A 24,167-nucleotide genomic window follows, 5' to 3' on the forward strand; every position below is an offset into this window, starting at 1 on the left:
CTTTTTATAAACCCTAAATTCCACTCATATAGATTAAATTATAAAGCGAGTTTCAAGCTCACAGTTTCAGCTATGAGCATCGTGCAGAATTTAAATAACTCTTCAAAGACTGCTACTTGATGGGTCACATTGGTTTTATCATTTCTGAAATATTGAAATAAATAATTTCAGTTAGTATATTCTTTTGAACAAATGGAGAAACAAAATGTGTAGCAACTCATGTCTTTGAAAATTTAGGGATGGAATCTTTTATGTATTTTATATACACAAAAATACATTCTTTGTTATTCATAAATAAACATAGTGCTGGAAATTAGAATTGTGAAAGCTTTGTGAGCTTTTGTGTGTACTTTTGAGCCATCAAACTTATGAGGCTTTCCAGAAAATTTAAAACTTCAATATGTTAGACTTTCCTTGACATGTTATCACCCTATTATAGAAATGCTGAACCCTTATGTCATACACAAAAACAATGTGGTAAGAAAATTTATAGGATACTGTGATTTCAGTCCCAAAATGAGATACTATATTTGAAAGTGCTTATCTGAACTGATATAAAGGCTTTATTATGGGTGATCTAAAACAGAGTACAAATCACTGTATAAATCAGTGTATTGTACATTTTTCCTGTAATCACTTAAAATCCAGGGAAAATAGTTTGTGCTTTATGTTAAGTCGTTAAGTTGCTCACATCAGAAAAAGAGCTCATACAGAAAAAGAGCTCATATATCTAGCATTACCTATTACTAGATGTTTCATCAAATCTAATAGAGTACTTACATCTCTACTTGGGACCAGGAAGGAAAGAAAAAAGTAAACTTTCATTTATCAAATGTCTTTTAATGTCAATTTCTGGACTTAATGCTTTTATATAGGAGTTCAATGAGATAAACTAGTGACCTTGTGTAATTGACAAGTCCCCTATTAAAAATCATGTGTTAAACATAAATATTATATTCATTTCCTATTGAAACCTAAATAGAATGTAAAAATAATAAAAACCTAAATAAAATGTAAAAAGAAATACAAGTAAATAAAAACAAAAACAAAGATAAAAATGTACAAAACTACAGAATCAAAATTGAGAAAGAGAAGACAACTATAAGTAACTGTTAGTGAAAAACTTTTGGAAGAGACAATACAATTAGATTAGCTGTAAATATTTAGCAAAGTGGAAAGTCCAAAACCAGTGTGTTTGCAATGGGGGAAAAGTATAATGAGTAAATTAAATCAGGTAATTGTTCAGAAAATATCTAAAGTTCCATATTCAAGAACTAGTCATCTACACAGACACAACACAGTTGAAAGTGATGGTGTCTCTGGGTTGGGAAGGGGTGGGGCAGGAAACTGCATAAACCTTGAGGTACTATTATATTTTTAAGTTATATTCATGTACTGCATACAGAAAACTATTTAAAAGTAATTTTTAAGATGAGGAAAGAAAGCTTCTTTCTTAGTCAAAGTGGTATCTCTACCCCTTGGTAGACTGTGCAGCATACAGTAAATACACCGTAATGAGTATACAAATGAGTGAATGAAGGTTATTCCAAAAAAATCTCAATAACTCTTTGGTGAAAAACTTGGGGTCTCAGGAAATTTATTCGTCTGATGTCACACAGTAATGGATAGACGTGAGTAACAGACCCTGGTTTGCTTCTCTGAGTGATTTGTCATCTACATCATGCTAGGCATTTTTCATTAAGAAATTAAGAAGAATATAAGTAGGTAGAAAGGAAAACATGATTCTACTTCCCCCAAAAGCAGGACAAAATGTTTATGTCAGTGAAAATTATTAAGAATTGGTAGCACAAATTGAAGTCTATTACAAAATAAAAAGCAATATCTAGCTTGTATACAAATGTATCACAGTAGTATTGGATGATTAAACCATTTAAATAGTCATGTTAAAGAGATTGTAGGCACCAAACAATATTGTGTTTTACAACAGTCCTCAAACTGGGATGCATGCACATTGGAGACACCTGACCATTTCGGATAAACAAACAAGGCTGTTTGTTTATACATACTCACATTTCATAAATACTAAATGTATTCTTCTTTACTTGAAGGAATGTCTTTTGCTGAGGCATCATTTCAAATCTTCTATCTTATCTTTCTTATATCAATTATCCTTCCCCAATATTCAAAAAAGAATGGCATTCTTCTCACTTGTCTCAGATGTCACAATTGGGTTTTGCTCCAGGTTTGAAAATGCTCTGTGCAGAGGCAGACTACAATTTTGAGGAAATTGAAGTTTATAAAAAGGAGCCTGCTTTAAAAAGTAGAATACAAAATTGCAAGTGCAAAATTAGGCATGAAAGTAAATATTTATTTAGAAAAACAAAAGAAATCATAAATAATTTCTGGAGTGCTGGAGATTAAGGTCCATTTCTTGTGAAATTGCTTTAGGCAATTTACCTGAGCTGCTTACCTGTAAATGCTTCTTACTTGCAATCTGTCTTCATTTTTCTACCAAGAGCAGTCCTCAACTAACAGTAGCTCCAAGCAGTCATAGAAGTCTGTTCAAGGTGGGGGTATATGAAACTTAAGGTTCATTAACTTCAGGGTCATCTGCTTCTGCCTGCAGGCCACAACCAAAGGTAGAATTTGTAATGAGTAGTAGTGAAGGTTTCTTAACTTACAAGGTCATTGTAAACTCATGGTAGGGCCATGGTTCATTCCTTGCCTTAGACACATTTGTGTTGAGGGTGCAGTCTTTGTAGAAAAATATATTTTAGACCATGCTCTAAATTTAGATATTTTGTAGAATAGAACAGAAAGAATAACGACTTTTAATTTAAAGATCATGTCATACCTCCGGACTGTTACCTCTGGTCATAATGAATAAAAATATAGGATGAGTCCTCCCACTCACAAAAATTATAAATCTGAACTGTACATTTGAAGCAAATATATTCAGACAGTGGACAAAGGCAGTACAACAATGAGATCATAACATTTTGAAAACAAAATGTTAAAACTGCCATTTATAATGGAATTAAGAAAAAATTCAGAACAGTATCAAAGGAGTGAAAAGGAAATCCACAATATGGGAGATGACAATATTTGCAAATCATACATCTGATAAAAAATTATTATACAGAATATATACATATATACATAATATATATATTCTGTATTTTATTTATATATTATAAAGTGCATGTATATATATGTGTGTGTGTGTGTGTGTGTGTGTATACTTATACAACTCAACAACAAAAAATATGATTAAAATATGGGCAAAGGAAAGGAATTGATATTCCTCCAAAGAATAAAAAGAATGAAATGAAAACATCACATAATTAGGGAAATGCAAATCAGTCCCACAATGAGATATCACTCCACATCTACTAGAATGACTATTATCAAAAGAACAAAAATAAAAATAATAACAAGTCTTTACAAGGATGTGGAGAAATCAGAACCATTGTGCATTGCTGACAGGAACATAAAATAATGCAGCTGCTGTGAAAAACAGCTTGGCAGTAACATGAAATTTTAAACCTATAATGACCGTAGGATTGAGCAATTACACTTTTAGGTATATACCCAAAATAACTGAAAGCAGGGACTAGCACAGATAGTTTTGCACCAATGTTCATAGCAGCATTATTCACAATAGCCAAAGGGTGGAAACAACCCAAATACCCAACAGATGAATGGAGAAACAAAATAGGATATATACTTTCGGTGGAATATTATTTAGCTTTAAGAAGGAAGGAAATTCCGATACGTGCTACAATATGCATGAACTTTGAAAACTTTGTGCTGAGTGAAATCAGCCAGACACAAAAGGACAAACATTGAACAATTATATGATTCTACTGTGTGAGGTAACCAGAATAGTCAAAATCATAAAGACAGAAAGTAGAGTAGTGGTTACCAGGGACTGAGGGGAGACGAAAATGGAGATTTATTGTTAATGATTAGAGAGTGTCACTTTGAGATAATAAAACAGTTCTGCAGATAAAAGGTGGTAATGATCACACAACAATGTGAATGTATATAATGTCACTGAACTGTACACATAAAATGGTTAAAATGGTAAATTTTATGTTGTGTATATTTAATTAAACATTTTTGGAAGTAAGAAATAATAAAAACAAATTAGAAGCTAAATGATTAAATATTTTAACCTCTACTCTAAAGTCTCCAAAAACAGCTTAGACAAAGGAGAAGACTGCATAAAAAAGAGATGTATTATGTTAATTAATTGGATTCATAAATATTATTCAGATGCCCATTGTCCCAAAACTGATTTATAGATTTAATGTGATTCTAATAAAAATCTCAGTAGGCATTTTTGTTTTATTTTGCTTTTCAAAACATTGAGAAACTCATTCTGTAATTTATATGAAAATGTAGAAGACCTAGAATAGCCAAAACAATTTATTTCTAAAGTAAAAATTAAGTTCAAGAACATATACTACCAGATTTGATAATTTAGTATAAAACCACAGTAAATAATTCAGTGCAGTTTAGGCATAAAGATAGACATATAGATCAGTGGAACAGAATAAAGAACCCAAAGTAGATATGTGGTCAATTGACTTTCAACAGATCAGTCAAAACAGTTCAAGAGAAAAAAGAGTTTTTCAACAACTAATTACAAGACAAGAAGATACCTGAATAGAAAATAAGCAAACAAACAAATAAGCAAACAAACAAAACCACCATTGAACCCATTTTTACACTTTAATGACATTTAGATTAAAATAGATCTTAGAACTAGTATGACAGGCAGCTGTGCAGGACCCCAGCAAGCCCTGTCCCCCCTCCCCCCGAGAGCCTGACCAAGCCACCATCTAGGCTGCCAACATGACAGGCAGCAGTGCCATCAGAAACACTCCCTGTCACTGCCACAGGCACCAGCGCTGAAGGAGTGGGCCAGGACAGCCACTGCCACACAAGGGTGGCTCACTGCCATACCAGCAGCCACCACCACCTCATAAGCACCTACTGACCATTCATCAGCATAGACAGGAGAGCCACTAGTGGAACCCAGGGAAAGAGAGAGAAAATAAAGAGAAAACCCACCCATGGTCACCTTTTTAAGTCGAGGAGCACTAGGATATCCCAGCGCATCCATTAGGGTCAGGGGGAGCTAGCCAGCGTGCCAACAGGCCTACTCAAGAACACCCACTTTAACTTAAGAGTGACAAGAATCCAAGGCACTACCCGCCAAAACTCAAGAGATTGCCCACCCCTTAATGAACCAACACATTGTTCAGGAAGGAAATACTAAGTGCCACAGGGACTAGGCCACAGAGTCACTCTCACACAACTCCAACACTGAATTCAGTCAAAGTACCTACACAGAGACTACACTACTGTGTCTACCTGGAACCAATACTAAAATATCCCATTTAACCATCATTATAAAACACATCTACAAAATGAACTCTCTCTCCTCAAACCCCACACCAGAGTAGTAGAAAAAGCAACTACTCTACCAGGTGACTAAACACAAGCTTAGAGACACTAGAAATATGAAAAAAAGAAGAAAATAGGACACGACCAAAGGAATATAATAATTCACACATACCGGACCCTATAGAATAAGAAGTCCTTGAAATGACTGGAAAGGAATTTCAAGCAACTATTCTAAGGACACTCAATGAGATACAAGAAGACTCAGTTAAATGACACAATGAAATGAGAAAAAGTATCCAGAACCTGAAGGAGGAAATGTACAAAGAAATAAACGGCCTAAAAAAGAATGTAGCAGAGCTTGTGGAACTGAAGATTTCATTCAACAAAGTGAAAAACACAACAGAGAGCTTAAGCAGCAGGCTAAAACAAGCAGAATAGAGAGTATTTCTGATCCTGAAGATGGCCTTTTTGAAATAACCCAGGTGGACAAAAAAGAAAAAAAATTAAAATAAAGAAAATGTAAGAGAGATAGAAGACAATATTAAGCATACAAATATCCATGAGTATTCCAGAAGGGGAGGAAAAGGAAAAGGGATTTAAAACATATTCAGTGAAATAAAAGTAGAAAACATTACAGGTATAGGGAGAGAAATGGACCTTCAGATCCAGGATGTTCAAAGAATTCCAACCAGATTCAACCCAAAAATGTCTTCTTCAAGATAGGTTATAGTCAAATTTGCAAATCTCAAAGACAAAGAGAGAATCTAAAAAGAAGGAAGAGAAAAGTGCCAAGTCACCTATAAGGGAGCCCCTCTGAGACTAACAGCATACTTTTCATTGGAAACCCTAAATGCCAGAAAATAATGAGATGATATATTCAAAATACTAAAAGATAAAAATTGCCAGCCAAGAATACTATACCCAGCAAGGTTATCCTTCTGGAATGAAGAACAAATATTGTACTTCCCAAACAAACAAAAACTGCAGGAGTTCACCACCATGACATCAGCCCTGCAAGAAATCCTCAGGGGGTACTGCACCTGGTATCTGAAAATTAACCATCCCTACCATGAATACACAAGAAAGAACAAAACCCACCAGTAGAACAAAAATGCAAGCAATAAAGAAAAAGGAATTTTATCTAACTACCTCAAGAAACCAACATGGAAGACAAACAATAAAATGGAATGAAAGGATCAAAAGATATTTAAAACATCCAAACGAAAATCAATAAAATGCCAGGATTAAATCAACACCTGTCAATAGTAACTCTTAATTTAAAAGATTAAATTCCCTACTCAAAAGACACAAACTGACTGATTAGATTAAAAAGATAGACCAAAAAATATGTTGTCTTCAAGCAACTCACCTAACTTGTAAAGACACACACAGACTAAGAGTGAAAGGATGGAAAAAGATACATCACACAAATGGAAACCAAAAATGAGCAGGAGTAGTTACTCTTACATTGAACAAAATAGAATTTAAACCAAAAACCATAAAAAGAGACAAAGAGGGCCACTGTATAAAAATAAAAGGATCTACCCAGCCAGAAGACATAACAATCATAAATATATATGCATCCAACATCAGAGCAGCCATATATATAAAGCAAACACTATTAGATGTAAAGAAAGAGATAGACCCAGATACCAAAATAATGGGGGACCTGAATACCCCTCTCTCAAATTGGACAGATCATCTAGGCAAAAGATCACAGAGAAACACAAGATCTAAACCACACTTCAAACCAATCGGAGTTGGCAGACATCAACAGAACATTTCATCCAACAACCACAAAATATACATTCTTCTCATCAGCACACGGAATACTCTCCAGGATATACTACATGTTATGACCAAAATCAAGTCTCAACAAATTATAAAACATTGAAATTATTTCCTAAATTTTATCAGACAATGATGGATAAAAACTAGAAATTAATAACAAATGAAACTCTGGAAATTATATAAATACATGGAAATTAAGCAACATTCTCCTGAATGACACATGGGTCCAAGAAGAAATTAAACAGGAAATTAAAAAAAAATTCTTGAAACTAATGAAAATAATAATACATCATATCAAAACCTGTGCAAAGGCAGTACTATAAGGGAAGATTATCACAATAAACATATACATCAGAAGAATAGAAAGATGGCAAACAACCTAATGCTACACCTCAAAGAACTAGAAAAACAAGAGCAATCCAACCCCAATGTTAGAAGGAAAGAAATAATTAAGATCAGAGCAGAACTAATTGAAATAGAAACCCAAAAAACCATACAAAAAGATCAATTGAACAAAGAGTTGGTTTTTTGAGAAGATAAACAAAATAGACAAGACATTATCTAGGCTAACTAAAAAAAAAAGAAGAGAGAAGCCACACACAAAAAAAATAGAAATGAAAAAGGAAACATTATAACTGATACCACAGAAATATAATGTATCATTAGAGACTATTATAAACAACTATATGCCAACAAATTTGAAAACCTGGAGAAAATGCACAAATTTTTAGACTCATACAAGCTACCTAGACTGAATCGAGAACAGAAAGAAAACTTGAACAGACTAATAACAAGCAAAGAGACTGAAGATGTAATCAGCAGTTTCCCAACATAGAAAAGCACAGGACTAGATAACTTTACTGCTGAATTCTACCAAACCTTTAAATAAGGAATAATAACAATTCTCTTCAAACCATTCCAAAAAATGAAACATAGGCCATCCTCCAAAACTCATTCTACGAGGCAAACATCACCTTGAAACCAAAACCAGACAAAGATACAACAAAAAAGAAAACTACAGGTGAATATCTTTGAAGAATATAGACACAAAATCCTCAATAAAATATTAGCAAATAGAATACAGCAAAATATCCAAAAAATTATATACAATGATCAAATGGGTATCATCCCAGGGATGTGAGGATGGTTTAATACATGGTTTAATACATACGAGTCAATAAATGTGATACATTTCAGCAACAAAAACAAAGACAAAACCCATATGATTTTTTTTCAATAGACACAGAAAAAACATTTGACAAAATTCAGCATCTCTTCATGATAAAGTCTCCAGCAAATTAGGTATAGAAGAAAATATTTCAACACAATTAAAGCCATATATGACAAACCCACTGCCAATATCATCCTGAATGGAGAAAAGTTGAAAGCTTTTTCCTTAAGAATAGGAACAAGACAAGGATGCCCACTATTGCCACTCCTATTTAACAAAATATTAGAAGTAGTGGCCACAGCAATCAGGCAAGAGAAAGAAATAAAGGGAATCCAGATTGGAAAAGGCAAAGTCAAAATGTTCCTGTTTGCAAATGACATGATCCTATATATAGAAAAGTCTAAAGACTCTAAAAAATTCCCTTAGAGTTGATAAATGATTTCAGCAAAGTTGCAGGATACAAAATCAGCATGAAAAAATCAGTAGCATATTTATACTCCAATGATGTACTTGCAGAAAAAGAAATCCAGAAAGCTAACCCATTTACAATAGTCACACCCAAAACACAAAATACCTAGTGATAAAGTTTACCAAGTATGTGAAAGATCTCTATGATGAGAACTACAAATCACTGTTGAAAGAAAGAGGACACAAGAAGATGGAAAGATATCCCATGCTCTCGGATTGGAAGAATTAGCATTGTGAAAATGTCCATACTACCCAAAGTGAGCTACAGAGTCAATGCAATCCCCATCAAAACACGATGCCATTCTTCACAGAAATGGGAGGAAAAAAATCCTAACATTCATATAGATCAACAAAAGACCCAGAACAGCCAAAGCAATCCTTAGGCGGGAAAAAATGAAGCTGGGGGTATAACACTACCTGACTTCAAATTATACTACAAAGCTAAAGTAACCAAAACAACATGGTACTGGCATAAAAACAGACACATGGACCAATGGAACAGAATAGAGAACACAGAAATCAGCCCATATACCTACATCCAACTGATCTTTGACAAAGGCACCAAGAACATATACTGGGGAAAAGACTGCCTCTTTGATAAATGGTGCTGGGATAACTGGACATCCATATGTACAAGAATGAAACTAGACCTGTATCTCTTGCCATATACCAAAATCAATTCAAAATGGATTATACAATTAAATATAAGACCTGAAACTATAAAAAAAAAAAGCATACGGGAAACTCTTCAGAAAGTAGGACTGGGCATAGACACTCTTAATATGACCCAAAAGTACAGGAAACAAAAGGAAAAATAAACAAATGTTTATTTTTAATTGATCATTACAGGTGTCAAAATTGAGTGGTACATAGCTTCCATTGGATCCATTGAAAAGCATATCATAAAGGCTTTGTTTTAAATGTCAAATATTACAATATATTGGAAGTCACCTCCTTTGCAAGTATTTAAACTTTAACAATAGCATAAGCCAAGTCATAAATGTAATAAAGGCATATGGTTTGCAAAATTAGTTTAGGAATATATGACTGAAAATTGTAAGACACCAAATAATTCCTATTATCATTTTTTCCTGCTATGATGAGAGAAGGATTAGATACATGCATTGAATAGGTTTCATTGATAGGTGTGTTTTCAGTCCTGAAAAGAAGCTCTAAAAGAATGAAGGGAACAAAGGAGGAAGGGTTTAAGTTGTGCATCAATTTGTCATCTTTACCTGCTGGTTGAACTTCTCCCCTTATGTTACTTTTATTTCACTCAATTACTGCTGCTGTTTTAAATAAATCCAATGAGGAACATAGAGTTACCTGGCCTTCTCTGGGAATCTTCCTTCAAGGAACGGTCCAAGAACTACAGATCATGGAATTCATCCTCTTCATGTTTGTAAACTCAGCTGGCACTGTATGGATTCTGGCCAACTACTGAATCAACTCCTCTTTCTATGTATTACGCTATTCTCCAACAGGGACAAGATCTACAGAGTGTAGTGTAAAGAAGGAATTATCAATTATTTTTAAAGTGATGCTAAAAGCAAGGAAAACATACTGAAAAACCAATATGTCTTTGGAATTAAGGGAGAAAAATCTTAAAATTTAGAATAGTCTAGAAGAAACTCAGTAATTGAATAATTTAAAATATCCACTGATATGATTCATTCACTTATCCAGAGTGTCCAGAGGGCATCGTTCACCACGTTCTCAACATCTGAACTCAGGATTATCATATGCCTTTTCCTATATTTACTGTTGCATAATAAATAATTAATATATCATTTAATAGTTAACTGAATGATTGATTTTATCCATGACTCTATGGCATTAATCTTTTTTATCTGGATAAACTCCACCATCACATATATTATGGATGGGCTGTCTTTCACTCTGTCCTACTATTGAAAGGGAAAATTCCCCTTTATCCAAACAAGAATGCAGGAAAATGACCTATAATTTTCTATCTGAGGCTCCAGCTGGGACTTTTTGCTTGAGCTGTGATACAAGAAGCAGAGACACTTGGTGATCTGGACATCAGAGCAGTGAGCGTGATGGTGGCATCCAGAGTACAAGTTAAAGGGTCCAGAGCAGACCATTCCTGTCAAAGTAGATCTTAGACTCTAGTTCCCGCTAGCAAGAGCTCTGGACTATAGTTAACAATGATCTATTCTATTCTTTCAAAGCACAGAGAGAGTAGATGTTAAGTGTTCTATGTGAAATAAATATATGTTAATTAGCTAGCTAAACATTCCACAGTGTGTGTGTGTATATATACTTCAAAACATCATGCCTTTCAGGATAAATATATAAATAGTATCTGTCAATTAAAAATAAAAAAATAAAAATAAAAATGTGGATTTCCCAAAATTAAAATAAAATAAATAAATATGTTAGTTCTGAGGGTTAAAAAAAAAAAAAAAAAAAAAACCTCTGGATCTCTACAAAGGTCTTTCCTTTCCAAGCCTGATTTCCAGCCCCCACATTAAGTATGTATACTGTGCAGTAACCTGGGCAGATTCAAATAAGATACAGCATACAGTGCTCCATAGCCAAGTATAGGCTTCAGATGCCATAAATATGTTACTTTTACAGCCTGGCCTGTGATTTATTAATGATTATTTAAAAGGTATCTCACCGGTCCGGTACGGGGGCAACACTGAGGGTTGCAATCCGTTGCCGGACACGGAAAAAAGACAAAAGACAAAAAATAAATAAAAAAAATAAAATAAATAAAAGGTATCTCATAGAGCAAAATTGACAAATAATTAAAATTACCCTTAAAATGTTACTATTGGAAGTTCACATAACTTCTCTTCATAAGCCTAATTCCAGATACCATTCCCCACGGTTATTTTCATTTAGTTTCAGATGAAGTTTATGTTCAGAGGACATATTATATGAAAAAGTCATATCTTTAAATATGAGAGTCATGCTCACTACAAAAAGATGTTTATACTGTAAGGGGCACATGAGAACTGCTTTCTTGATGGAGTAACAAGATCTCATTCCCCCATCTCATTTTCATCCTGTCTTTAAATGGGAAGCAAACTCACTCTATTTAAATTGTTTTGCTTTCTCACTCTCTGCTAAGAGTGCAGAGTTGTATCCATGCAAGTAAATGTGCCCTTAATGTGTCTCCCTTATGTAGAATACTGTTTTATTATTATTATGAAATAAAATTTGTATACAGTGTAATGAAAAGCAGGAAAAACGTAAAGTTCTAACCGAGTGCACTGTAGAGTTTAAAATTATAAAAGAGTTTCAAAAATATGCACTTTCACTTACGCTTTTTGATTGTTCACATCTGGAACTACAGGTGATTAACCACACGGGATTTCTCTTCGTTCCAATCTTTGTCTGTTCAAATTTATCAACACATAGTTTCATTTTTCCCTCAGCTGATTTGATCTCTTCTCTAATATATCCTTATTCTGTCTTATACAGTTTCTTAGAGTTTTTGTACATAGTTTAGCAATTTTCTAATTATCTGTCTTATAATTTCTATGCTTAGTCCAAATTCTGTGCTGTCGACAAATATAAGAAAAGTTTATTTCCTCTTTTATTTCAAATACTGCCACATATTTGGACATAAACTTAAGGATAAAATTTTTCTAATTAAAAGTTACAACCCTAAATTTTTTCAGAAAATATTATTGCATATTGCTCATGACTTTGTCGGAATTCTCATTATAGTTTTCCAATTCTTAGGAAAGGGCATGATGTCTAATTATGAATTAAAAAAAAAATAGATCATGTTCTAAACATCTTAATTACTGGTGCACTTCTTAGCACAGCAACTTTATTTCTTTATTTTTTTACTTCTCCTCCCAAATACTTATTTGACATGACACTGAATTACAGCCTGAAAGTGCACAAGGAATAATTTAGAATTGCTGGTTTTATATCCTAATTCCTCCTTTCTTCCTTGTTTGTATTTTAATGCAACTTTCGACTTCACAGTCGTTTCTGTTAAGCTTAATCTTAATAGATTCAAGTTTTAGTCTTTATTTGTTGACTGACGTTGGTCAAGTTAGGGGCCTTTATTCTTTTACTGGCTACTTGATGTTCTGAAATATCTCTGCCTCAATTCCTCCAATTGCTTTGAAGACTATATTTCAAGTCCTTTTGCCAAGAATTAATGAAATAATGTATTATCAGTGCTTGCAACAGTACTTTGCACATGTTAATTGTTTGATATATATTTCCTATTACATAAAAACACTTAAAAAAAAATAAAACTATTCAGTTTGTCCATTAGGCAAACTTCTGCCGTGAAGTGTTCTAGTTACACATGTTAGCACTGTGACAGCTACAATTTGGTTTTCTACACTCTGTTAGTTTCTGGTGGCTGCTGTAACAAATGACCTTAAACTAGGTAGCTTAACACAACAGAAATTTATTCTCTAAAAGTTATAGTGGACAGAAGTTCTAAATCAAAGTGTAGACAAGGCTGTACTCCTCCAGAGGTTCTGGGGAGAAAAACTTTATCTCTTACAGCTTCTCATGGCTATAAGGCAATCCTTGACCTGCAGACTCATTTCTCTTATCTCTGCCTCTGTGGTCACATGTTTTCTCCTCTTCTGTCAATTTTCCTTCTGCCTCACTCTTTAAGGACATTTGTCATTGAACTTAGAGCCCTCAAAGAAAATAGAGGGTAAGCTCTTCTTCCCCAAATCCTCTTAATCACATCTATCACCATGTAAGATAATATTCACAGGTTCTAGGGATTAGGATGTAGAGATATTATCTGGCAGTTATTATTCAATCTACTATATACGCCAATTATATTACTATTCAAATCACAGACAAAAAATATTTACCCGAAGAGAGCTGCGATTTACAATTGGAAATTTTTGCCAGTGTTTACATGATTGGTGGTATCACTACTTGGCACCTGTGACATGGTACATTGGAACTTACTCAAGACATGAATTAGCTATGTGAAGTTGGGCAAGTGACCTCAATCCCCTGAGCCTTCAATATCACCTATGCAATTAGGAACTTTTCCTTGATTACCCCCAAGTTATTTTCAGCAGTAATTTCACAATTGCATAATTTTACTCAGACATAAAAATGACAGATTTTTTTTTATTTTATGATATAAATTAAACTTCAAAATCTAGTGAAATATGAATATTTATTAAAATATGAGTCAAACAAGCATTATATGGCATTATGAGATGAGTGAAATAGTACTTGCTATGCAATTTCTAGAGAATGATTGATTACTTCTAATTCAGATGATCGCAGAAGGCTTCATGGAGAAAGTCTGGAAGGAATCAGGTAAAGACAAGACAGAGAACAGGCAGAAAAGACGTGATGGGCCTCCAATCCAAGAACCACTTGATAGTCCTGACATAAGTGGACATGTATTAAACATCTTTAAGAATTAAGTGTTTTGCCATTAAAAAGATGAATTAGGATTTAATAAAACTTGTTGAAGGAAAAAATTCTAAAGTCTAAGTATTATGATTAAAACATACTATATGGTAAAGCACACGAGTTTTAGTAATTTAATAAAATTGAAATTGCTAACTTATCTTTCTATATAGTATTAATGCATAGACATAGGAATTAAGCAAACCCTTGGAGAGAACCTTGGGCCAGTTCCCCAAAACCGTTCTCCCTTCCTAAGCCTCTGGGTCTGTGATGGAAGGACCAACCTCAAAGATCTCTGAAATGCCTTTGGGGTCTTTCTTCCATTCTCCTGATGATTCCTTCTTTCCGTCCTTATCTCCTTAGCAAACGTTGCTGGGCTGCACTCTTGATTTTCTCTACTGAACATACTTTCTTACTCTTTACATGGCCAGGCTGAGAATTTTCCAATTTTTTGCTGTCGGCTTTCCTTGTAATTATAAATTATGGCTTTATGTCATTCCTTTGTAGCTTAGAAATTTCTCTGCTAAATATTCTAGTTCATAACTCAAGTCCTGCATTTCATAAAGCTTTTGGGAATGAACAGAATGCAGCCAAGCTCTTTGTAACCTTATAACAAGGGTGACTACTTTTTCTCCAGTTTTCTGTAAGTTCTTCTTCCTTTACATCTGACACCTCCTCAGAATGGCCTTTCTGTCCATATTTCTAGCAGCATTCTGGTCACCACCATTTGGCTGGTCTCTATGGAGATGCAAACTTTCCCTGGTCTTCTAGTCTTCTAAGCCCTCACTGGAACCAGGCTTTTCTCCTCTGCTGCTCCAGATTATTCCAGCCCTAGCCCATCACCCAGTTCCAAAGCTGCTCCCACATTTTCAGATATCTGTTAGGAACAACATCCCACTTCTCAATACCAATTTTCTGTATTAAACTTCTGTTGCTTATAACAGAATACCTAAAACCGGGTATTGTAAAAAGAAACAGAATTTATTTCTTACAGTTCGGAAGCTGGGAAGTCAAAAGTCCAGGAACACAGCTGGTGAGGGCCTTCTGCTACAGCTACACAGGGTGTCACATGGAGAGAATGGGCTGAGCAAGAGAGAGTCACCCTTCTCACTTGGTCTCATTGTAAAGCCATCAAAACCACACCAACTGCTCCATGAATGGATCAATCCATTCATGAGGTCACAATCCTCACACTCTAATCACCTCTTAAATGCCCCACCTTTCAGCTACCATAATTAGATTTCCCACTCCCTTAATACTGTGAAAATGGAGATCAAGTTTCCAATACATGAACTTTTGGGAAACACATCTCCCGTAACACTTGCTAAGCAATGTTTAGTATTAACAATAATGGCAATAATGCTTTTCCTGGGTAATGTATTATTTTTTCCCATCACAAATGACCCTAGAATAGAATGTATAAATTAGCATCCCCACTTTTCATCTGAAGTTTAGAAAAACTATGTCCCAGGCACAGAGCTACTTGATGGAACAGTGGATTATATAGGAATAGGAAAAAGAAAAAAAAAACTCTTAATTTTATTTACTCATATTTCTGTTTATACAAATTCAACCTCAGTATCTTCTCCTCCCACATAAGCTGTGATTATGATTATTTGTGTGGAATTTGTTATCTACAAACGCAACAGGAGAAAGGAATAATCATTGCATGTGTAGGAGGCTAGGAAAGTTGTTTTCACAAAATACTATGAGGGGAAAAAACAAACAAACAAACAAACAAACACCAAAACCTAAGCCTCATATGTCTCCAAAATCTACTGGTAAATTCACATTTGAAATTTCTTGTAATAGAAAAAAATCAACAAATTCTTTGTTTCTCAATAGTTTTAGGATCAGGAAATTAAATCTCTTCTCTGTCATTCTACATTGATAATGCAATAGTTTCTGCTTATGTGATAAGAAAAGAAATGCTTTACCTCCTTAAAAAAATGAGAATAATAGAACTTACAATATAACACACAAGAAAGAAATGATCTTCCACGACAGAAAACAGTACAAAGATACAATTACAGCTGGCAGCAAAGGGCATGCTAGTGCCTTGTTGTTCAGCATTTTCTATAGTAGCAGGTGATTCAAAAAATTCTATTGCAGGAATGGTAGAAAAATAACAAAGGCTCACAAAATCACCAAGTAAACATAAGTAAAATAAACCCAGTCAACTATTTGCTATTTATTTGGCTAGCAATGCTGAAGAAGTTACATTTTTTCCTAATATTGATTAGAATAAAATATTTTTAATATATATTTCCCAACAACAATACCAAGTCACTTAAAAGGCAATTAGGTGGAAAAAAAATACCCTTTTCATGGAGGAGCCAACCAGAAAGAGTGCAGTTGAACAATTTATAGAAAGCAGCTAAGAAACAAACATCTTCTTCATCAGGAAATAAAACCACGAATCTTTAAAACTTGTGGAGGAAATTATTTTGTTGATTTCTGACTGCATTTTTGACATATACTGAAACAAAAATACCAAATATATATATTAAAATTATGAAATTAAACCTAATTCATGTACATTATTTCTTTTGTCTATTACTCTTTTTCAAAATTTGTAGAAGTATAATATTTGGTTGGTCATCATAATTTTTATTTCTTTATAAAGTATCAGCAGACTTGAGATTCTAAAGATAAAAAATAAAGCTAATGGTTATAACTTCAAGATAAATTTGTATAATAATAAATTATTTTTAGACTTCAAAGTTAATTACAAATTGTCGTTTGGGTAAAATTAAATAAAATAACATTGACCTTCTACACTCATTCTGCAAGTGAAATTGGGTATATTCAGAAGTTGTGTTTTGTTTTGTTTCCATTTGTGAAGCACTATACCAACACATTTAAATGAGCAATTTAAATAAGCAACTTATTTAAATAAGCAACTGGAGCACTGAGCCATAATCACCTACCACTCTATTTTAATTGTTCTTTAACTGCCTTATACTATCTGTTCAAATGTAACTAGTTGGTGATATCACATGAAGAAATTATACTTCCAGCTGCTGCAAGAACTCTTCAATGTCAAGTTCAAACAATAGTATTTTGGTTTTTGAAGTAAAAATGAAATAAATTAATAAGCAATTGGAAATATTTTTCAGTCCTACAATTGAAAGACATTTAAAGACCATCAGTCACTATCAGTGTATGTACACCTTCCTGGTGTGCCTAGTAGTTTGCAGTTAAAATCCAATGCAGGGGATAGCCGACTATGTGCATGTGAATCCAACCTAGCCAATATTTAATTTTCTGCTATTGATTTTTAAAAAATATATTAGTTTATATATTTTAATCATTGCCAAGTGTTATATATTACATTTGCAGCATTTCATAAAACAAGTTTTTTTTTTTTGCATTTTTTTTTTTAATTTTTATTTTGTCAATATACAATGTATATGATTATTATGGCCCTTCACCGACACCTCCCGCCCTCCTCCCTCTCTCCCCTCCCCCCCAAGAATGTCCTTTCCGTTTGCTTGTTGTAACAACTTCAAAAAAAGTATAGTTGTTATATCTTCTTCCCCACCCCACCCCCAGTTTTTTTTGTGTATGTTTGTGGGTAAATTAATTTTTATGCTTTAGTAGTTTTAATCAAAATGCTTCCTTAGGTTATAAAATAATAAAATATATTTCTCCTTTAGAAGACAAAACATACTTAAATGGAAACCTTTATATCCTACAATATGTTTTGATATAAAATTATAGGAAGTGTACCATTCTTTTGAAAAAATTGTTCAATAATGTTTGTTATATTTAACAGTTTCATTGAACTAGAGGAGTCAGTTGATTCCTACATGGTATAGAGATCTCATGTACTACATCATATTTAATAAACAAATCACCATAAACTTTTTGATAAAGCTTTTCAGAGAAAGAAATAGTAAATCTTTCTTCTTCCAAATAAGTCATTATTGTGATATCATATATCACACACAAAAAAAACCCACTGATTAATAAAACTCAAAAAAAGTATCAAGAACATATAATATAAATAGCCATAATATAAAAAGCAGTAATGTAATACAATTACAAGTTATCAATGTGAGACTATATCACAGAAAATAGCTTGCAACATATAAACATTCAAAATGAAGTTATCCTTGGTGACATACATCTGGTATTTATTGCTTTGCCAACAACCTAGATTTTTGTATTTGATTGCTTTATCTCTAAGTGGCAAATTTTGTCCTTATTTTAACATGTTTATGTGAATAATAACCTGGTGTTAGAAGCCAGGAAAAAAATGTATTACTAAATTGTGTATGTAAGCATGTATGTATTTTTTTCCCAACGGGATTTAAAGAGGATACTAACACATATATAATATCAGGTATTTTTTCATATTTTTTTAAGTAATAAAAATTGAGAGTTAAGGAAATTATGCTTGCTAGAAACTAGGCAATTTTAATAGTCATGGTTTACCAGACTGCATATTACCCTATCTTTTAGGGTGTTGGGGTTCGTTTTCTGACACAACATCATTTACATATAATATCAATTAGTTTATATTGCTGATAAATTATTTTACATTTCTAAGTAGATCAGTAGGTAGAATATGGGGCATGTGATTTTAAATGGCTTATAAAACAATTTGGCTAGAAATATTTCCAAATAAAAATTTGTAAGTAAATATGCTTACTCATGATAGAAAAACTAAGATGCCAGGAAAATAATGTAGAAGTAGGAAATAAAATAGGAGATATAATAGAGAATTGAAATATATCATTTTATTATAAAATTTGAATCTATTTAAAAAAAGAGAAGCTAGTATAAATGTTCATGAAAGAGAAACACTCTGAATGTAAGAAAAACATAAAATGTACACAAATAAAGAAATGGGAAACTAAATCTGATTTGATAGGCCATACCTCAACTGTATAATTTAAATAGACTATTCTTCTTCTCTTTTTTTTTCTTTTTTTTTTTCTTTTTTTTCCTCTTTTTTTGTCTTTTTTCGTGTCCAGCAACGGACCGCAACCCTCAATGTTGCACCCATACCGGACCAGGACTGGCAACGGGATCGCAACCCTCGGTGTTGCGCCTGCACCTCGCTCAGCCAGTGAGCGGGAACCGGTCTGTATGTGGGATCCGAACCCTTGGCGGGAGCGCCACCGCACTCCCAAGCAGCGCACTGTAGCAGTGCGCCACCAGGCCGACCCTAAATAGACTATTCTTCTAATTCTTTAATTATTTTGACCTTCACAACAATTCCTTAAAATAGGAAGAAAAGGTATTATTATTTTTTCTACTTAGTAGTTTGAGAAAACTGAAGCTTACTGATTGATTGATTTATTGACTGATTGATTGATTTGACAATGGCAACAGGTATAACCAGTCCCCCACCCTTTGACTGGCTGGATCGAAAATGGGTAAATTTGGTAAGAGTTAACCTATACATCTTAGCTTATATATATATATATATATATATATATATATATATATAAGAGTTAACCTATACACCTTAGCTTGTATATATTTTACATCTGATGCAAGCTGTCATTCTCTTGATACAGCAGAATAAGTGGTTCCAGGAGGTATTAAGATATAATTTGAAGTATAAAACAAGAGTAATACAATACAATGTAATATAATATAAATATAGAGAAAGACAAAGAAAAACAAAGCAAGAGGAAGATTTTACACATTTAAAGAATTTCTTTCAGTGTCTCAAATACATGGTGTAATAGTGAACATTTTAAAAGAGTAGTGTACTTTTTTCAGCAGTAATTTATCAAATTACTTCTGGATGTTTACAACATACATTTATTTCCATAACTGTAGTTGTTTTAAATACTTAAAATATTGTAAACATATGAAAATTCCTTTAGACTAAGAATTTCTTTCTCTGTCTTTAAAAAAGTTTTTAAATTTCAACAAAATCCTTTTCAAAAACTCAAAAGCTTTGCTTTTGGTCAAAATTCAGAGAGTGGAATGATCATTGAAACATAATCTATGTAAGAAATTTCATTCGATGCTTAGGAAACTAACATGCTTTTTGTTCCAGTTGTCATCAAATAGTAATTTAAGTAAGGTAAGCAATTATAAAGGACACTGGGTTTGTATAGTTCAAGTCATTCTCTAAGGGAAAGGATTTATGAAAGCCTAAGCATGGCCTTTGCAATAAGGCTGTGTAGTTCTATTTTCAGATTTCTATCTCAGGACAAATATAAAATATGAGGGGTCTTCAAAAAGTTCATGGAAGGATCCATATTACGTTTAATTCAATTTTTCCATGAGCTTTTTGAAGCACTCTTGTATGAACTGAGGAAAGGACAGAATTCGTACAATAATAAGAAACATTTTAGCTTCAGTTTTACCACTAACTAGCTAAGTAAGAAAAGGGTACCTAGGCTTTCTGTATTTCACTTGCCTCATTTGTAAATTAACAAGGGATGAAGTCTGTGGTTTTTATACGGTGATTCTTTGAAACTAAATGTTCCATGAAGATACCACGGTGCTACTGAGAAAGATGAGAGTAAAGTCAGGTGGAGAGGCCTGTAAGCTGCCATCCCTAATTTAAAAAGAACAACTACGTTATTTGTCAATGCTTCTTTAATAAACATGTTTCACGTTAAAATATTTCAATATCATTGCATTATGTAAATAAAACAAATGCATTCGAGCATGTATTGCATATCAAACTTTAACTTACCTCCTTATATCATTGTAGCACTGCCAACGTCCTCCTATTTTTCCAGATGAGAAAAATGAGGCAGAAAGGGGGTAACTAAATGGCCAGGCTCACAAACCCAGCAGTTAGCAGGTCTGCCAGTAAATCATAGCTCTGTATCACTTGCATATTCATTTATTCCCCTTAAGCAGGGGGTCCTTGGAGACCTTCAAGTCTTCCTAAAATTATTTAGAAAAACATTTTTTCACAGGAATATCTTCATTTTTATTAAAATGTTCTTATATTTAAAATATAAATATGATATCAAATTATAATACATTATTATGATGATACAATACTGTTATAGTATATTGATAGTAAACATTTTCATTTTGGGACACCTAGCTTTTGCCTTTCCCTTTTTCTAAAATAAGTTCATTCATTTCCTTTTGCAAAGCTTTCCCTTCCTTATTGTGGGCCCTCTTGAGCATTCTTTCTCCTAAACCAAGGGGACTTGGGCAGGATTGATGATAAACTAGTTGGACTAGGTAGTTTGGCAGTTGTTTCTCTTTTGGGGCCTCTCTAAGTCCTTCCAATTAAAGTACATTTTGCCTAAATTATATAGAGTAGATTTCTGTCTTTTGCTTACCAAAACCTTTGATGATATAGGTACACAAAATGTCCCTGTATGTAATTGTTATGGACTGCATTTGTGTCTTTCTTACCTCAAAATTCATTGAAATCCTAATCCCCGTGGTATGGAATTAGGAGGTGTGGACTTTGGGAAGTAATAGGTTTAGATGAGATTATGAGGGTGGAGATCCCACAATGGGTTTACTGTCCTTATAAGAAGAGAAGGAAACATGAGTTCTCTCTCTCAGTCATGTGAGGATACCACCTGAGGCAGGTGTCTGTAAACCAAGAGGGCCTTCAACAAGAACTCAACCATGGTGGCACCCTGATCTCAGACTCCCCAGCCTCAGCAACTATGGGAAACACACTTCTGTGGTTTATCTCATCCAGTATGATTTTCTGTTACAGCAGCCCCAATTGACTAAGAAAGGTATTGACACAGAGAAATGGGACGTTTGTGTAACAAACACCTAAAAATGTGGAAGAGGCTGGGAGAGTTTTAAGATGTTAGACAAAGCTGGTATTTCTGTGAAGGGACTGCTAAAGGTGATTCTTGTGAAGCCTCAAAAAGAAAAGAGAAGAGCTGGAGATAATTCCTCCATCTTCTTAGAGAACACATAAGTAATCACGTACACAATGTTAATAGAAAGATAGATGGTAAAGGCCATTCTGATGAAGTGTTGGAAATAAGAAACATGCTTGACAGAGTTTGGATGTGAGTGCTGGAAGCTGATTGAGTCATGGGGGCAGGTCCCTCATGAATACAGTAATGCTCTTCTTGGGGGCAGGGGGTAGTGAGTGAGTTCTCGCTCTGTTAGTTCCCACAAGAGCTGGTTCTTTACAGGACCCTGGCACTTCCTCTCTCTCTCTCTCTCTCTCTCTCTCTCTCTCTTTCATCTATCTCTCTCTCTCTCTCTAGCTCTATCTCTCTCTCTCTCTCTTGCTTCCTCTCACCATGTGATCTGCTTGTACACACCAAGTGCCTGCTGCTTTCCACCATAAGTGGAATTTCTGCTACAAGTATAAGCAGCCTGAGGCTCACACCAGATGCAGCTGTCCTGGAATCATAAGCCAAATAAGTCTCTGTTCTTTATTAATCACCCAGTCTCAGGTGTTTCTGTCATAGCAACACAAAACTGACTAATACAGAAAATTGGTACTGAGGAGTTGGGTGTTGCTATACAGATACCTGAAAATGTGGAAGCAGCTTTGGAACTGGGTAATGGGCAATGGTTGGAAGAGTTTGGAGGACTCAGAAGATGACAAAAAGATGAGAGAAAGTTTGGAACATTTTAGAGATTGATTAAATGGTTGTGACCAGAATGCTGATAGAAATGTGGACAGTCTATACTAAGGATGAGGGCTGAGATAGAAATGAGAAACTTATTGGTAATTGTACAAAAGATCACCCCTGCTACACCATACCAAGGAACATGGCCGCATTGTGTCCATCCCCTAGGACTTTGTGGAAGGTGGGACTTAGGAGTTGTGAACCAAAATGTTTGACAGAAGAAATTTCCGTGCAGCAAAGCATTAAGGAAGCTTCATAGCTACTTGCAACAGCCTATGCTGAGTTATGGCAGAAATGGCATGACATAAAGCCAAAATTTAAAAGGGAAGTAGAGTGTAAAGATTTAGAAAATTTGCAGCCTGGACATGTGGTAGAGAATGAGAGAGCCCTTTCAGGAGAAAAATGCAAGGGTGCAGCAGATAGACTGGTTGCTAAAGACTTAGCTTGGCAATGAGGTAGCCAGATGCTAATAGACAAGACAATGGGAGAAAGGCCCTGAAGGCATTTCAGATGTCTGGAAGGGCTCTCCTCCTATCACCTGCCCGGAGGCTGAGGGGGACCTCGGGGTTCAGGAGGACAGACCCAGGGCATAGCTGCTCTTGGGAACCTGCTCTCTGCATATCATCTGCTCTGGCTGAAGCAGCCCTGCCTGAAGCAGCCCCAAATGTGGTTTGTGCAGCAGTTCTGGAGAGCACAAGCTGGAAACTTTGGTGGCATCCAGGACCAAGGTTAAGTCCACAGGTTGGCAGAACATGACAGCAGTGGAGGCATGGCAGCCTCCCCCCAGATTTTAGAGGATGGATGGAAAAACCTGAGGGTCCAGGCAGAGCCTTGTCGTAGGGCTGGAGCCACTGCAGAGGCCATCTACTAGAGCAATGTGGAGCAGAAAAGTGGGGTCAGAGCCCCCACAGAAAACCCCAACCAGGGAAATATCTAGTAGAACCAAAGCAGGCAATTGTAGGGCCACTGGCAACATTCAGTGCCTGCCTGGAAAAGCCACAGGCACTAATGCAGCCCAGTGGGCTGTGCCTAGCAGAGCTGTGGGGGTGGGGCTACCCAAGGCTTTGAGGGCCCAGATGCCCCACTGTGCCCAGGATACAGGACTTGGAGTCAAAGAAGATTATTTTGGAGCTTTAAGATTTAATGTCTGCCCTGCTGGGTTTCAGACATGTTTGGAGCCTATTTCTCCTTTCTTCTGGCCTATTCCTCCCTTTTGGAATGGGAATGTGTACCCAATGTCTGTTCTACCATTGTATCTTGGAAGTAGATAAGTTTGGTTTTGATTTTTACAGGTTCACAGCTGGAAGGAGTTTTGCCTTTGGTCTTAGATGAGACTTTGGACTTTGGACTTTTAAGTTGGTGCTGAAACATGCTAAGACTTTGGGACTATTGGGATGGAATGATTGTATTTTTTATGTGAG

Source organism: Galeopterus variegatus, unplaced genomic scaffold, assembly GCF_000696425.1.
Source record: "Galeopterus variegatus unplaced genomic scaffold, G_variegatus-3.0.2 Scaffold66, whole genome shotgun sequence".
NCBI classification, from domain to species: Eukaryota; Metazoa; Chordata; class Mammalia; order Dermoptera; family Cynocephalidae; genus Galeopterus; species Galeopterus variegatus.